This window comes from Triturus cristatus, chromosome 8, assembly GCF_964204655.1.
Source record: "Triturus cristatus chromosome 8, aTriCri1.1, whole genome shotgun sequence".
Taxonomy (NCBI): Eukaryota; Metazoa; Chordata; class Amphibia; order Caudata; family Salamandridae; genus Triturus; species Triturus cristatus.
This window is the reverse complement of record NC_140591.1, coordinates 965322705-965341823: the sequence shown is the minus strand read 5'-3', so window position 1 is coordinate 965341823 and position 19119 is coordinate 965322705.

The window sequence follows — 19119 nt, the reverse complement described above, 5'->3', positions numbered from 1 at the left end:
CAATGTAATATTATGCGTTGTAATGGTATGCGTTGTAAAGGTAGTATGCGATGTAATGGAATGCGTTGTAAAGGTAGTTTTTAAAAATGCGTTGTAGTGTCATGCGATGTAATGGAATGCGTTGTAGTGGATGTTGCGTTGTAAAAATTGCGTTGTAAGTGCATGCGTTGTAAAAGTATGCATTGTAACGTCATACATCCGATGCTGGGACATGTACCTCCTGGTGGCTGCCTTTTCAGTTATCGCCCATGAGCTCTAACCAGACAATAGTACCAGCATCAGATGTGGAGGCAGAGGGCAGGAGGCATGGTTTAAAGGTTAGTCGCCAGAAGCTCACATAACAAATTTCCTTTTGTTCAAACAGGAAATCTATGCACATATGGTGAAGCGGTCCTCTGTACAGAGATATAATTATCTCAAAGAAATAAGTGACTGAAGATATCTTACCCTGTGGCCTCATGGGCAAGTTGAGAAGGTGAAAAGGATATTAAATTAAATAGTTCAATGTGCGCTGTAGAGGCAATTAGTAAGCGTATGAATTTTGACTGTGCCACCCTCGTTGGGAAGTACCTTAATGAATATTTTGAACTTACGCCCCATCTTGAATGAGTATAAAACCTAATACTAAAAAGGACAACCAATAAGACGGAAAAAAAAAGATAGTGTGCTAGAAGTGAGGCGCTATTACCTCTTATTATATATCTAATGTTGACAAGAATTCGACATTGAAAAGCAATGCAATTTAGCACATATTGGAACACTGGAACATAATTGTGCATAACTTAAAAAATGATGGACAGCTAGCTCGCAATGGAGTTATTAAATAGGTGATACCCTGCTGACAAACATTAAGAAACCGACATTCAAGTGACTCGCTTTCTTCCTTGATCCCTCAGAAAGCACAATGTGTGTGAATCAGTTAGGGTTATGCTTGGCATCAAGAGAATATAAATACTGCATTATTTTTGACACAAAGATTATAGCGATAGCAAAATGAGGGCCATATGTACAAGGACTGGCGAAAACTACCGCTAATTAGTGGCAGTTTTCTTACCACTGTGTACCGCTGAAAACTATCGCCTTGTTAGCGACGTATGTAAAAGACGTCGCTACATGGCGATAGCTTCTGGGATCAGTGTTGAAAACTGTCGGTAACATTAGCATGATGGCCATAGGAATTCCGGCGTTAGTAGGTGAAAACCAACGAAAGACCCATTAGCGACAAAAAAAACGCACGTTAGTCAGCCCAACTTGAGCTTTTTTGCCTCTATCGGGAAAAATAGCCTATCAGTCTACCTCCAATAGAAAATAGGCAAATAAAAGAATGAAATGCATAATGGAGCAGCCAAGTGCAGCACACATCAACAACCCCCTCAAGCCACCCAACATCCAGGATGACCAGAATAAGAGCCTGGATGCCTCACTGAACCTGCGTCTGGAGCCTGGATGCCTCGCTGGACCTACGTCTGGAGCCTGGATGCATCGCTAGGCCTGCGTCTGGAGCCTGGATGCCTCACTGGACCTGCCTCTGGAGCCTGGATTCCTCACTGGACCTGCATCTGTAGCCTGGATGCCTCGCTGGACCTGCGTCTGGAGCCTGGATGCCTCGCTGGACCTGCGTTCGGAGCCTGGATGCCTTGCTGGACCTTCATCTGGAGCCTGGATGTGTTGCTGGACCTGCGTCTGGAGCCTGGATGCCTCACTGGACTTGCGTCTGCAGCCTGGATGCATCGCTGGACCTGCAGCTGGAGCCTGGTTGCCTCACTGGACCTGCGTCTGGAGCCTGGAGTGGGATGCGGAGGAACTGTGAAGTCGATGATCCGTGGCGGTAGACATTTAGGCGCAGCAATCGCCCGTATCTGCAGGTGAAGTTTTGCAGGTCACATGGAGACACGTTGTTGACCTGGGTGAGAAGACCTCCTTGAGCCACTTGGAGCTGTGAATGGTAGAGGCGCTCCTGCGCACCAACATAGGGAAGTTTGCATCGCATACTACGATCCACCACTACACGGTGTACGGAGGCGATTACCAATGGTGGGCGGCGCCTTTCTGCATCACAGATGTTGCGCTGGCTGGATGCTGTCGAGGGTGAGGCTCTTGATCTGTGCCGAACTTGTGTGGCGGGAGCAAAGGAACTTCATGCCTAAGGAGGCCCTGATGCATCAACTGTATCAGGAGGTTCACCAGCGGACTTTTTGGGCGACTGCTGTACCCAGGCTTGTGAAATCCCACCTGGCTGAGGCTCCTGCTGGCTGATTCACAGATTTCGAGAGAGTGCAGTGGATTGCGCCACGGTGTCAATGTCCAGGTAAGGAGAAGGTGGGTCGTGTAGTGGAGAAGGTACGGGGGTTGAGTCGCACAGGCCTAGCACCTGTAGATGACACATCCCCAATGGCGGCTAATCGGCTATGGCGGAAGAGCATCGCCCCACTGCTTTCAAGCAGTGCAAGAAGAGGAAAAATCATTACATGATGATAACTTTAAGATGTAATCGTGCTATGTTTCCTTTGCGGCCGGGAGGGTGGGTAGGGCTGCTCCATTCATGGAGCAGGGCAGGGACGGAGTGGCATGCCCACTCAAGTGCGCAAAGACTGTTTGTTCAGCCTACTCAGGCCGCCCAAAGCAGTCATGTGCACTGTCCTGCCGCAATACAGGCTGCATTACAGCCTGCATGAAGAACATGCCCACTTCTCCAGCCCCTGGTTGAACACCTTGTCCCGGCGCCAATGACCAATCCCAATGCCACATTGCAGCGTTGTGATTGACTTAGGTGAGGGAGCCTGGCTGCCAACTTCCTGTTCCTGGAAGCAGACTCAGGAGAGCAGGAGCAACGAAGACACAGGACTCGGCCTCAAGGTAAAATTTGTCTCATTTAAATATTTACAACACCCTCTCACACACACACACCCATCATCCACGCCCCATCCAGTGTACTTTCTGGCTTTTCCCATCTCCCAGCTCAATGGTGGCCGCTGTGCGGCCATACTCAGCGAGCATACCACTGGTGTGCCAAAGGTATATATGAAGTTATGACGCCTACCATTACATTGCATTCCATTACAATGCATACTAATACTAGGCATATTGCAACAGTAGGGAAGGTGTTGGATAGTGGAGATCTAAATATTACTGTACCCACTGCAGTGAGTGTAACCCTAAAACTAACCCTTGCACCACAAAGCAAACCCGGAACCTGAAAAATTCATCTTTGAGCCTACAAAACACAGCCTAAAAATCATATTTAACCCAAATGCTCATGACTGACCCCAAAACACACCCCAATTTTCACATTTTACCCCATAATACACCCCAATTTTAAATTTTTTCCCCATAAGACACCCCATATTTCATCTCCGAAACCCAAAACGCATACACACCCTAAAACTTAAAAATACCCCATTACTGGCCTCACAATTTCAATATGGTGCTGATAATACTAGCATTGTGGTATTACCACAAATTGGTGCCGAAGTTATGTGCACTATGAAAAGATTTGGACAGTACGCTCGCCTTATCAAATGATTAGTAATTTGTTCGCGCAATGCTGCGGGGTATAAACAGTAGCTTTTCCTTACAATTGGTGAGCGATTATCTCTATTTGACCGCTCTATATATTTGCCTATATCTGGCTTTCAGTATATAATTCCATTACAATGAACTTATTACATTGTTTGCATACTTTCAGACTCGCTAAAGCTCCTATTAATAGAAATAGTCAGATGTTATTATTTGATATAATTTCAACATGGGGCAGTGTAATATGCTTGTTTTCTGACATTGTAATGGTAGATTTACCGTATTCCACCCATTCCAATATGGCGCTGGTGGAATCAGTATTGTAGTCACCTTTTTGATTTCTGGGAATGTTATTTGAATTGCGAACAGGACGAGGAGTTTGTCTTCACCTATCATGGTGTGGCACGAGGATACTTTGTTACAGGTACGTGCAACGAGGTGGTTCTTATTGACATTAGAAGCTCTGGGTCTTTTAGATAGCCGGCATTGATATTAGACCACTTATTCCTTTATTTATTTTCTCACAGGATGCCCCGTACTACAGGGACCTGTCGTAATTAGCGGACTCATAGTCTCCGTTCCTGTTCTCAGCCTAAGAGACTTTGACTTGGATTTGGTTCTTTATCATACGAGTGGTAAGAGGGACTACTGTGTCAATTTCATTATAAGTAAACATTATGTTTGATTGATTAGTAATGTGGGCATTATTTTTGTGCCCCGTACACTAGGGATCATTTGCAGATATTGAGACTACCCTTTCGATGTTGGAAACTGAATTCAGGGATAGTGAATACTGACGGCTTGATTTTGGGATACTTCATGGTACCTACGGGTAAGCACTATGTTTGATAAATATGAATTCATGGGTATTGGAAAATGTACCTATTGGTGAGCACTATGCTTTGAAGGGTCACAAGTAATAGGCTTTAAGAATACTTTGCGTTCCCTTACAGGGTCGAGTTTGGGTTTTTGTTTTAATATTTTACTGAAGACTTCACGTCATTTCATAAAGATTATCTTTACTGGGAATCAAGATAGATTAGACAGGTAAGCTTTACCTTGTGAGTGTGGTGATTTGTGATCATAATATGACGCAATGAATTGACCGATGCCTCATGCTGTTTGTAGTTAAAGCTAACTTAGGCTTTTTCATGTCAATTTAATCCCTGTAGAGACTATTCTGGAATACTATATTAAGGTACCATCCTTTTTAATCTTGACTTCATTCGTGTTGTGATTGGGCATGTAATGCACTTGTGGTTCATCAATATAAATTGCACATTGGTTATTTTCTTCGCTCTGTGCAGACTCACTTGCACAAGGGTGTCATTTTGCAATTGGATGTTTTTGTATAATTGTTATTATATACTTTGAACCTTATTGATGTGTATATATTATGTATAGGTATTTTCACTTTGGAGCATGTAACGTGTACACAACTATTTCACTTTGACTAGTCCCTTGATGCACAATAGGTTATGTTTGGGCTTACATCTCGTAAAAATGTACCAGTATTTAATTTTGAAATGTTACAAAAAGATTGTCTGTATTACTTCCAGCCCTGAGGAAGTCGTAGGTTCCATGCCCAAAGACGACGAAACGCGTTGGTGTAAGGGATTGGAAGATCATGTATAATAAAGGACCGAACAAGCCCTAAGAAACCGAATCATTTGTTCCTTCATATTTATGTACTAATGTGTTGTTATAAGTTGCGTGTGCTTCAGAACTTGTAAAACATTTTATTCAATCTTTGATTGAAAACTTGGGGAATTTGGGTGAATGTTCTCCCTCTTTGAATGCACCGCAGGATACGTGTAATGTTTCTTATTTGATTAATTGGTGTAAATTTGTATGAGCGCTTAAGGACTCTCTTCACCCAGTTTTAGTTACCTGACCTCACAATGCATTGTAATGGAATGCGATGTAAAGGCACCTGCGTTGTTGGAGTTGCATTGGAAAGGCATTACGATGTAATGCCTGCATTGTAATGGACGTCTCCCATGCCAAAGGCAAGCAATAGGCAAGCCCGTCTGCGTCTGTCTGCCCCTGGACAGCACTCAGCACCAAGGACCCTTCCTCTCAGACACTCCACCACTACGGCACCAGCAACTTCCTCGCCATCAACCCTGGATGCCACATCGCCTGCCAGGACCAACATCTGCTACGGACCGGACATCGCCATCACTGATGTCTACTAAATCACCCGCAAGGACCACCCGACTTTCCAGGAGGAGGCATTGCCATCACCTACACAAGCACAGTCCAACTGACCATGCACTCTAGTGACCCAACGGTGACCATGGAACACCTCAACTTTCAGATCCAGACCAACCCCAACACCATACTCTGGGGCAAACTCATCTGCAGGCCCCACCGGGCCATGGACACCCATTCTCCGATACCATTGGAGACCTCATTGCACACCAGGCTCTCCCATCCACCGACGACATCCTACTCAGCGAACTGAAGTTCTACCTGGACAAACCCATTGACCAGAACACCAGCCCCTCCTGGGGAAGCTCCCCAACACCAGACACAAGAGGCTAGTCACGGCAGCAAGCCACATTGGAGGACACACAGTTGAGCACGTCTCCTCTGCCAGCGGGAACTTCAACTACAGCCACACCACTGGACTTTCCTGGACCAACCATCATTGTATACATCACGTCTTCACCATGCCAACTGTACACCACCGCCATCATAGCCCCACCTCGCAGCTGGATCAAGGCCACCAAAGAACTTCCCTGTCAACTCCCTCAGCACCCCCACTCCGCCAATGCTTACCGACGATGACATTACAGCACGCAACCGCCACCGATGGATCTCCAACTGCGCCGACACCCTGGCACCCCTCAGATCATACCAGGCAAAACTAGCACCAAGTTGCACCGTATTTGCAAAGTGACACATGTAGGCATATGCGTGACCTTGTGAAGCCCTGTGCCACATCATACCTGCATCAGGTATGATGTACCCAGGGTGTGCGGACCCACTCGACAAGGTCTCATAGGAGTGGCACAGTGAAATCCCCCAGATTTCACTGTGACAATTGTAAGACGGCACTGCGTCAGTAACTTACATACACAGGCGTAAGGATGACGCAGTGCCACAGGTATAGGCTGGCCCCATGCATTGCTGGAGTTGCGCCATGCTTGTGACACGACTGCAGCAATGCGTGACTTTAGCGCAGACAGATACGCCAGGATTCCAGACGTATCTGCCATTACTTGCGTCATGGAGCGCTGTCCAGTGAATACTGCGCATCTGTGGTGTCTCAAGAAGGGCGTAGTGAAAAGTGTTGCAACGCTGTCTTGTCGCAGCGCTGCAACACTTTTCATAACTGAGGCCCAGGAATGCGCACTATCTTATTGATGGTGTGCAGTCCTGCTGTGTAGTTTTGTCGCAGGGCAGTGCTGCAACATTGCTTGCAGCGCTGACAAGCACCAAAATCTGCTGGAAAGAGGCCACAAGTATTATTTCCATTTTAAGACCAGCTATTTTCTGGTCTTAAAAAACTGCCTATAACTGCATTTAGAGGCAGTTTTTTTGGTCCTCCAAAGTTCAGGAATCCCTTTGTGAATATCGCAAAGTGGGGTTAGCAGCCGTTTTTGCACGGGAACGCCTCCCTTGCATGTCATTATCGCTGACAGAAGTGGCGATCTTTAGAATAGACGTTTTCACCGGAAAACTGCAGCTAACAGAGGTTAGCGACAGCTCGTACATATGGCGATAAAAACATTGCCGCAAAACCGCAGAAAAAGTGCCACTAAGGCGGCGTTAGCCCCTTGTACATATGCCCCTGAGTTTCATAAAAGTGTTCCAATATGCTTTTACGAGTTAGAACTTTCTGTGTGCCAAGGACCCATTTTTTTGTGCGGCATTTCTTGAAAAATGTAGCTTTGTTCAATTTGCATTACTGGCACCAAACCTGACTTGCCATGCATGCAAAAAAGTGCCTTGATAATGTACCATGGCAGCCCGTCCTCATTTCAATTAGGAATTTGCTGTCACTTTAGCAGGCCTGTCATATATTTCCCTGTATATAGGGATAATGCACTCCCACAGTACATTATAAGTATATTCCGAATCACTGAGAGGAGAAGTGACCATACAGAGGAGTAAGGTCGAAGGTTATGGAACTTCACGGTGACTTGCAATATCCTTAAAATGTGTGGCAGAGTGTATTTTATTCATCATAATGCACAGTGATGCCATCACCGGCAAACCACTCAAATCCATGGTGTCTTACTTTTTCATATGAAAGAAGTAGTATTGTTGCCGACATGAAGATTAAAGTGGAGCCAAGTGTGAAATTAAAAAAAAAAGCAGTTGTCAATTGTTCCAAAAAAAAAAGATATTGGAATGTAAATCAGATTTAAAAGGTGCTGATGCTCAGAACGTGTAGAAATGGGAAAGCAGATTTTTTTTGTGATGACCTGTAGTGTGCGAAAGATAAATATGTTGCCATAAATTCTTCCTTTTCGCTCATCATTATTTAATTTAGGTAGCAAGATCGACTAAAAAGCCAGTTTTCCTTTGGCTTTCACCTTGCCTGCTGACTCAGGCAGGAGCCAAACGTTGCAGAACTAACATTTAATAAATTGTTAAAATTGGTGCAGCTATGTCTTTGCATTATTACAGGCGACTCACAAGTCGCCTGTAATAAGGAAAGTAGGGGCCAGCTTTTTATATAGTGGTTGAAAGCTCCAATGTATTATAAGATAGTACGCACACTTCTACACGTGAACTTACACAACGCACTTCTTAAATTAGTAAAATGTGGCTTTTGCACATTTTCACCTCAGGTTAATATTTTGGAACGTAACCAGGAGCGCGTTTTCTCTCGTTAAGACATATAATCCTGTTTATCATAAAAAAGAACCAAAACAAACTCATGAAGAACTTCACCATGTATAGTTTAGGTAATATTTCTCTAAAATGACTTTATTCATTTTGATGTATTGTAATAATGGAATTGTAATAATGTGAGTCAGGATAGTATCTAAAATAAATACTGCAAATAGATGTAGCTAATTCTTACTCAGACATTGACGACCGATGCACACAACGGCTGTACCTAGAGTGATAACTGCAAAATAAAGCATTAAGTTTGTAGAAAGAACATTTAAGCAGCTGGGATTATGTTTTGCCTTTTTGTCACGATTTGTTTGACAGTCATTAGCAACCTTTTGCACCCTATTTGTACTGCTGAAAGCTAGAGGATAAGGTCGCATAAATATTTAAGCAACAGGACTGGGTCCGGCGGGAGAACGCTCACAGCCCAGAACACTGAAGTCGAACTCAAGCATAATATATATTTTATTCTTGAAATGCTTTTTTGGTTATAAATCATTGATGCTAGTTCCAACTTATTTCAGGGAGAAGACCAGCAGAGCACCGTTTTTTTCTGTTTATGTGGTCTCCTTAATTAACTTAAAAACAAGGAGTGTCATTTTGAATTGCTCATTCTTGCCAGGTGCTCGAACAATAGCATAATATTAAAGAGAAAAAAATAATTGTGTATAAAGTCGTTCTCCACTCCATCTTCACAACAATTGATCATCAACATGTTTTGCATATTTTTACTTGGTAAGATTTGAGACTTCGAAGTGAGCACCACTGGCAGAGGAAGGGTGCACTGTGCCCTTGTGCACACAAAGTCAATTTGTCTCATGTCATTCTAGTTAGGTGTTGGAAGGAGACAGCATAATGTTGATAAAATAACAAGAAGACACTGAAATACACCAGTTATAGTTTAGCCAACTACCTATAACTTGCCTCCCCATCATGCACATCAACAATGATTCTATTTAACATGCCATGAATTATGTAAAATGTGAGGTTATAAGCAGTGCAGGTGACAGGTAATCAATTAAACTATAACTGGTCAATTTCAGTGGATTTAGGGTTTTTAATATTAGCTCTTGTGTCATTCCAGCACTTAACTATAACATCACGGTAACCTCTAGTCTCTTTTTTTTTGTATTGCGTTATAACAACAGCTAACCCTTCCTATGCAGCCAACCTGGCCTGTGCACATACTTTGGTGCCCAACTCCCACGTGTGGCCAAACCCAATTGTGCATGGCCTTCAGGAGGGAGCGGCAAGACTGGGAGTTTGGGGGGGTCTTTATGGGTAAACTTAACCTTTTTAGAAATACATCGGGTCTGTAAAGTCAGCAGACAAGGCACACCTAGCAATGAGAGCAGGACATTCTTTGAAGTCTGCGGACTTCCAGTAGAGTCTGCATCCTTCCTATGAAGTTAAAGAGCATTCTGAGGTTTTCATTAGCTAAAAATGTATATATATTCTTGTATCACATCAAAAATGCCAGCCCCAGAGCAACATATTTCCAGATAGAAGAGCAGTTGTTACTCAGTGCTGTTTTGGTCTTTACTACCATGTCAGACTTAGCTGACAATGAGGTTGAAGGACCATAATTTGTTTTTTATCAAGAGAGGAAAGAAAGACACTCTATATTAAAAGTCTGTAAAGAAGAAAAACGTCACCGAAGACGGCATAGTGGGCGACTTCATCATCCATGCTATTAGAAAGTTTACAAAGAATGCCAAAACAGTGATGTGCAAACTGCACAATACAAAGTTCAGGAGAGAGCAAAGAGATCCTTTCTCTTTTGAAGAATTTATCTCACTCTCCCATACTCCTTCCTCTTTAACTTTTCCCATTCTTAAAAATGCTTGAAAAATTTTCCAACCTCTTTTCTCCTCTTCACAAGATGATCGTACACAATTTTTAAATTCATCACTTTGGTATAATAAACATATCAAACTTAATAATGAATCTATCTTTAAAGATTGGTTTGCTCAAGGCATTAAATGGACCCATCAGGTTTTCCAAGATGGTGTTTGTATTCCTTTCCCTATGATAGAAATCTCGTTTTTCCTTTGCCTCATCATATCAGCACAGATACACATCTTTGATTGCAGCAGCTCAATCTTCTTACAATGATTTACCCTCTGACCCACCTCCTGTCCCTTCATCCCCTAGCATAACTTAAATTCTATGCTGTACGCCCTCTGCCTCTCAAATTTATAAATTCTTAACTAACATCTCCCTTTCACGAGATAAGTTAGACGTAGAACATAGTTGGGAATCTGATCTAGGTGAATCCTTCTCCGTTTCTCTGTGTAATACAATCTGGGCTAAAATATGGAAATCCTCTAGAGCAGCTAATACAACACAGACCCTATTTTTTGTTTGTAATAGACTTTTCCTCACCCCTGCTAACCTTCACAAGATCAACCCTAACATTCCCTCTACTTGTTGGTCCTGTGCCAACACTTTCGTGGACCTTAAACATGTTATTTACTTGTCCACTAACTCATATTTTCTGGACTCGTGTCTGGCAACACATTAACAATATTTTTCATACTCTTATCCCATTTTCCTTCACTCATATTTTTCTCTGAAGCATTTCGAGATTTGGGGCCTCATGTAGGTAGCCAAATACCGGTCGGTAACGGCCGATTTTCGGTAATTATACCGTTACCGACCGGTATTTTGGCTTTTGAGATGTAGGGGGAGAATTTCTGTATTCGGAATTTACCGAATCGGTAAAATTACCGATTCGGTAATTTTACCGATTCGGTAAATTCCGAATACAGAAATCAGATGTAGGGGGACTGTGTGGTGTGTGTGGGGATTCGTTATTTACCACCAACTAATAGTTGGTGGTAAATGACGAATATGTGTGTAAATGCATTATTTTGCCCGTAGATGTGTGCAATGTGGCAGACACACATGCCCTCAGGGCATGTATGTGTGCCACATATGCACACATGGCCGAATCAGGGGTGCAACAGGGTGTCAATGTGACACCCTGCCACCCTTGCATGTGCTCCCCCATTACCGAATTGGTATTTACCGATTCGGTAATGAGGCATACCTTCCCATCAATGGGAAGGTATGCCTCATTACCGATTCTGTAAATACCGATTCGGTAATTACCGAATTATTCCGATTCGGTAATATTTACCGACCAATTACCTACATAGCATTTACCACTTCATAAATACCGAATCGGTATGATTCGGTATTTATGAAGTGGTAAATGCCAGCCCACCTACATAAGGCCCTTGGTCTTCACAATATTGATTTACTCCTTGCTGTTGCCTTTCAACAAATTACAAAATTATGGAAAGATACCTCTGTGGTTTCTTTTCAGGCATGGTGGTACGGAATCTGTTATAATCATAGGTTAGATAGAGCCTATGTTTATCCCATCTTGCTCGCAATCAAATGAGATTTACTGGTTACCTGTCACAAATTTTTTTAATGTATCTGCCAAAAAGATGCCTTTGCACGCACCCTCTGTGGAAGAAGTACGCAAACCAACTTGACTTTTGCAATTTTGTTGTTTACATTTTTCTATTTTATTGTAATATGCTCCCATAATGTATTAGGATCATTTTATTTTCTAATACTGTTTTACTTTTTCAATTATTATAGTTTCCTCCTTTTTCTTTTTGCACTCTCTCTCTCTCTCTCCCCCTTTTTCTTTTTCTTTCCCATCCTACTTTCCTCTTTGTGATATGATGCCTTATTATCTTTTTCTAGTTTCATGATATTAATCCTGCATCAAATAAAAACCTTTAAACTTAAAGGAGAGAGAAAAGAGGTTTATACACGTCTGGAACATCAACCACACAAACATAACTCAAGATAGAGCATAAGCAGCAGTTTGCACAACGTCTGTATGAGTGAAGCCATGAGAAGACACAGGACAGAGGGACAACAGATACTTTCCCTGGTGGTGCCGAAGCAAACTAAGGCACAAAACGACATCACCGCAGCACCTTTGCATTGTGATATGTTTGTGCGCTTTCTCTTCCTTATTTACGATTCATGGAGCTCGCAATAACCAGGGTTGGGAGCAGTGTTGTCCCACTATGGACTTTGGTGCTCCCCATAGAGCTGCGATTCTCTTTTACTTGTAGTGAACATTTAGTAAGAATGACAGACAAGGGTTGCAAGTTCAGAGCTTTATATATGAAATTTAAGCAGGTTATAGATTATCATTAAGGCAATTTAGCAGTAAGGAGTGTAATCATAACTTCAAAGAACTCAGTGCAGTTCTAGAAGAAATCCAGCATGGGGAAAGGGTCTCTGCTAAATGTGGGGAAAGGGGCTCTGATTACCCTTTGAGCTCTACATCCTTTTAAAGGACTTTGAGCAAAGATAGCCATACATCCTACGTGTCTACAGGTTTCTCAGGATATGCACCAATATGGAAGAAGCAATGGGAAACAATTTACTACAGAATACATTCGAGGACTCTCTCATGGGACCACTACATTTAACATGTAGACATTCTCACAGTCATGAAGTGGAGGTGCGTTCATTGTGTGTTACCCTGTCTCATGTCAATCAATATCCTGAATGTCACTCAGTATCTGGCATCTATTAGAGACCACCATTGATTGAAGTAATGGGTGTACTGGGGCAGAGTGGTTAACTATTGGTCCTGTTCTGCTCATCTGAGAAACAGAGGACTGAAAATGCCTGTAGAAGAAACCCAAGGGCTGGAGTGACATATTGTGTTCTAGTTGAAAGTAACGTGCCTCCCAGATCCATATTTCCTCCTGAGGCGGAAGCCGGGAGTTCGTGTGTGCTCTTTTTAAATCATTGTGTGTCACAATTACTGTGTTTTTTAACTGCTGCACTTACTTCAATCCCTGGCATCTTTCAGGACTTCACCCTTGACTCGACCACGCAGCGGAGCTAACGCTGCTGCGGTATCGCGGAATTTGAAAAATATCTTGCCGCCATTGACGGTGTGCGACGAGGCCACGCCCACTTCGAGGCCACGCCCCCCGCCCACTGGTATAAAACACTGACTGAGAGCGCCTTGTACCCAGATCCATATTTCCTCCTGAGGCGGAAGCCGGGAGTTCGTGTGTGCTCTTTTTAAATCATTGTGTGTCACAATTACTGTGTTTTTTAACTGCTGCACTTACTTCAATCCCTGGCATCTTTCAGGACTTCACCCTTGACTCGACCGCGCAGCGGAGCTAACGCTGCTGCGGTATCGCAGAATTTGAAAAATATATTGCCGCCATTGACGGCGTGCGACGAGGCCACGCCCACTTCGAGGCCACGCCCCCCGCCTACTCCTCACTCCCTGATAAACATGTGTATTCACCGGACGCGCAGCGGACGGGCGCAGCGGGCGCGCTGTTTGCGCGCCGAAGGCGCGCCTAAGGCAAGCCAGTCTTCGCCTGTCATCGCCAAGACATCGCCTCTCGCCGGTCCCCCTGCTCAAACCACTCGAATGGCACACCACTATGATAAAAACTGCCTCCTTGCACTAAACCCGGGCCAACGCTGCGATAAGCTACTGGGCTGCATTGGACAGACCGGCCTACATTGTAAGTCCTGTACATTTGTCACACCTAGGCCGTGCCTACCCGGACACAAAGCCAGTACATTAAAACACACCCCGCTCACGATTCTTCAGCTCAATGTCAGATCTCTGGTAAAGCACCATCCTGAGGTCAACACTCTATTGACCGATGAGAACCCAGACATACTATTTCTGTGCGAAACCTGGCTGAAGGATGAGCTTACCAGCATTCCTAATCTTACGCTGCCGGATGGATTCTCTATGATATCCATCAATAGAGACTCTAGGGGAGGTGGCATAGCTGTTATTTACAGAACGCTATACTCCTGCTCTTTTATGAAGGAAGACATCATGGGATGTGAGTGCGCCCGCTTTAAAATCACCACTAGCCCTCACTTCTCCCTTTCTGGCCTTTTCATCTACTGACCTCCGGGGCCCACTTCTAAATTCACGGAGGAACTCCTAGAGGCTGCCCACACCCTGGTTGTGACCTCCGCCAACTTTACTATTTTGGGAGACTTTAATCTCCACTTTGATTCCCCCTCAGATCCCATCATTAGCAACCTCCTGGCAGACTTTACAGCCTTACAGCTGATCCCTCTTATCCACTCCACTACGCACTCTGCTGGTCACCTTCTTGACCCTGTTTTTACCAATATCCCGGAGGCCAAAGCCGATCCACCCAAACCCATGGGTTGGACTGACCACTTCCTCATTAAATTTGTGATATCGGCTGACATCCAGCCCAATAATGATCTGCCTCCCTCCTGTCTTAAGCGGCCCTGGCACAAATTCCAAAATAAGGAACTCTGTATTATCCTAAGAGAACTCAACTTTGTAACCACTAAAGACATTAATACGTCCTATGCCTCTTTTCAGGACTGGATCATTAAAGGACTTGACACCCTCATACCAGCCAAATGGACTAGAGGACGTAGCTCCCCCTCTAACCCCTGGTACAATGACAGTCTGAAACTCTTAAGAAAGGAATGCAAAGTAGCAGAACGCAACTGGAGAAAGGATTATAAGGACAAGGACAAAACCTCTTACCTGTCCAAACTAAAATCATACCATAAAGCTATACGCGCGGCCCGCGCATCCTTCTACGCCAAAGAAATTGATTCCAGCCCCAACCCCACAAAAACCATTTTTAAACTAGTTCAAAAGCTGCAAAATTGTGGCAATCTTGCCTCGTGTATCTCCTCCACACAGCAGTGTGAGGACCTCGCCACCTTTTTTATTGAAAAGGTAAGGAAAATTTATAGCACCTTCTCACAGAACCCTTCCGATTACATTAGCTCCTCCAATTCTCCCTTTAAAGGTACCAGACTTTCATGCCTACCGTAAATCTCCCATGGGGATCTACTCATACTTTGCAGAAAGGTTAAATCCGGCGCCCCCTCAGATCCCATGAGGCCGGCTCAATTTCTAGAGGCACTGGACTTCTTTCTTCCATCCCTGGCCACTCTTCTCGACCTCTCTTTTTCCTCGGCAACTGTTCCTACTTGCTGGAAACAAGCATGGGTCACCCCCATTATCAAAAAGCCGACCTTGGACCCCACAAAGCCGGAGAACTATAGGCCCATCTCACTGCTTCCCTGGGTATCCAAACTAGCTGAAGCCCATGCTAACATCGCTCTATCAGACCATATGGCCCGAAACAATATCCTGGACCCTTCCCAGAACGGGTTCAGGCCAGGGCACAGTACGGAGTCTGCCCTTCTATCCACCACAGAACATCTTCGGAAGATATTAGATGCCGGTCAAAGTGCTGCGCTGATACTGCTTGATCTCAGCGCAGCCTTTGACACGGTTTCCCATAACATCCTGTTGAAACAAACGCCTGGAAGATATAGGGATTAGTGACCTGGCCATCGAATGGTTCCGTTAGTTTCTGACGGACAGATCCTTCCGTGTCTCAGCACCTCCGTTCACCTCCCGGTCTCACTCAATTGACCAAGGCGTCCCGCAAGGTTCGGCACTCAGTCCGTCCCTTTTTAACCTGTACGTACAGCCCCTCGCGGCGGTGGCCAGTGAATGGGACCTCACGCTGGTGTCGTTCGCCGACAACACACAGCTGGTGATTACCCTTACTGAGACCCCCTCTACCTCTGCCACGAGATTCAGGGATGGACTGGCTGCAGTCGCCCAATGGATGACGGGGAACTGCTTACAATTGAACGCAGGGAAAACCGAGGTGCTGCTCCTTGGTAAGAACGCCAGCTGTTGGAGCGACCATTGGTGGCCTTCCTTGCTGGGCCCCATCCCTCCCCCCAAAACTTTGGTAAAAAATTTGGGAGTTTGGCTGGACCCATCGTTGAGCTACCAAACCCACACCAAAAGAGTGGCAGCTACGTGTGTGGGCCTGCTGAGAAGCCTTAACCCCATCCTTGGCTTCTTCAATCCCAAAACACGTCAGCTCATAGTCCAATCTATCATTCTTTCCCGGCTGTATTATGCTAGTGTCCTATTGTTAGGCGCTAATAAAGCAGAGACAACACGGCTTCAACGAATTCAGAATTCTGCGGCCAGGGCTATAGTCGGCCTTCCAAGAAGATGCTCGGCGAGAGCCACCATACACAAACTCCACTGGCTCCCAGTGGAAGCCAGGATCCAATTTAAGGCTCTTATCACTGCCTTCAAAATCCTTAAAACAGAAGGCCCTGTACTTCTCCGTCCACTTCTACTACCCTACACCCCCCAGCGCAATCTGCGTTCCCTAGGGCTACATTTGGTAATGGTCCCCGTACGAAATTCTGCCGTATCGGGGGGCGTTCCTTCAGAGTTCTGGGAGCAAAACTCTGGAACTCCCTTCCCCTGAACATTCGTCGCCTTGATAATCTATCTGTCTTCCGCAAGGCAATTAAAACTCACCTGTTTCCACTGCCTTAAGCCTTCGGCCTCCCCCCCCCCTTCTCAGTAGGTTATGCTATGGTTTCTCAGCGCCGGGACGCCCCGTTGCTGGGGCAGCTGTCGCGCTTCAACAAACTTGTAACATAACATAACATAACATAAGAACACCCTTAGCACACATTGGTTCCATGAAATTATACTAGAATCCCCTGTAAAATCTTTTCTCAAGGGGTCACTCCAACTCACTCTCCTTGTAAACAGGATTTAATAAGCATCCCTTACTGGGTAGTGGCAATTCCTATTGAGCCAATGAATCACTCTGTTCTTTAACGAATCATGGGATTCTATTTGGCCCGGGCGTAAGCTGGGTGCATTAACTATGACTGCTACATAGGGTCAACATTCTGGAGGTAAATTAATGGTGACCTGGGCATCTGCAACATTGGGCTCTGTTAAATTGGCAATACTATCCTCTGCTGGTAGAAGGGCTTGTGGGGTATCGCCACATGTTAGTTGTGTGTTGTTTATATTAAGTGTCCTGGACTGTTGCTGTATTTGAGATGTAGAGGCAGGAGGTCACTCACGATCACTGGGAATGACTTCATTCAGAACACCCACGACCTGTGGCTTCTCCGTATTAACACTAGATGATGCTATACTAGCCCTCGGTAACTTGGTAGTTGTAGTTGTGGTTGATACAAATACCCTGTCAGACATCTCCTTGGTTTGCCCCATGAGGTGGTGTATCCTAATCTGTTTAACTTCTACGATCTCTTGAATTGGTGCTAGCACGGCTTCCAGTCTAGAGGTAATCCAAGCCATTATTGAGGCCCATTGTAGATCCCCAAGACGCGTGGTATTGTCCAAGCCTCAAGGCAAGAGGGGATTGAAGTCTTAGGGGAATGTGGTCCTCTAGAACCTCCAGACATAACTGAGGTATTTTTACATTTCCTTTTCCTTTTGGGAGAGGGAGGATTAACAGAAGTGCTACTAGGGGATAGTGTTGCCTTGTTATTGGCAACAATCTCAATAACTGGGGGTATGACTATTGCATTTCAGGCTGCCCAGTAATCCCGCACCCAATCCCTCCCCCAGTTGAAAGACATTGTTCAACTCTATTTATCTCTTGAGAGATCACATTAACCTTCCGCACTAAAAATGAGTAAATAGTTGACCGAGCGTTATCAGATGCAGGTGGAATATTAGCTGCCTTACGTTTACCCATGACCACCTAAACAACCAAACGCCTATTTAGATAGGGAAATAAATGAAGGGATAATAGAACACTTTTCAAAAGTAAAAAAGGAAAAGAGTATATGTGGGCAACAACCAGTTGTGGATGTAGGTAGGCAATATAGTCTAAAAGTTTGTTACTCAACAGTATGTGTATTGCATATGTCCAGTGTCCAATTACAGTAAACACAGTTGAATCAGTACACTGTTGGAGGCCTAAGGCACTCCTACATACCAAACGGTGGGAACAATCAAAAGAAACATACCTTTCAATTAGTTTTAGATTCAGAATATCAGAGGGGTGGCCCAGCCCGGCCTTCTCTGGTCAGTGAGGGGCAAGGACAGGCCAGCTCTTGGCCCACGTGTGGCTCACGTTCATCCCACGCACCGGGGCCTCATGCCAAGCTTTAAACAGCTCCAGGCACTGGAAATTATGTCAAGGAGTGGTGGAGCCTGGGGACTGTGGTTCCGTGCCCGGCTCAAGAAGGATGTATCGAGCGCAGCGGGGCCTCGTGGCAAGCATTAAGTGCCTCCAGGCTCTGGAAATTACATCAGGGAGTGGTGGAGCCTGGGGGATGTGGTTCCATGCCTGGCTCAAGAAGGATGTGTCCTGCACAGCGGGGCCTCCCAACCAGGTTTAAGCACCTCCAGGCACTGGAAATGTCGTCAGGGAGTGGTGGAGACTGGGGGCTGTGGTTCAGTGGCCAGCAGAAGACGGATGTGTCCCGCACAGCGGGGCCTTGCGGCAAGCTTTAAGCACCTCCAGGCACTATTGACAATCATGACGTCAAGAAGTGGTGGAGCCTGGGGGCTGTGGTTCCATGTCTGGCTCAAGAAGGATGAGATTAATTCAATTCTGGTACACTGTGACACTTAATTTACATATGAGTACATTGTACACATCCATCCTCAACGTATTTGCACTCAAAATGTATATATGGTCAAGTTAAAGAGAATTTACCTTTGAAGTGTGTTGACACTTATATTGGTTAGGGGTGTTGATAGATTCCCAATGTCACAGCGTGATGTCCAATGTAACTGTTTCAAAATGTCAAATACTTTCCTTAGCATATGTCTATTGCTAAAGATGATATGGTATGTGCATTAAAGGTGAAACCAGACTATTAGATTCTCAGACCTGTGTGACGAGGAGA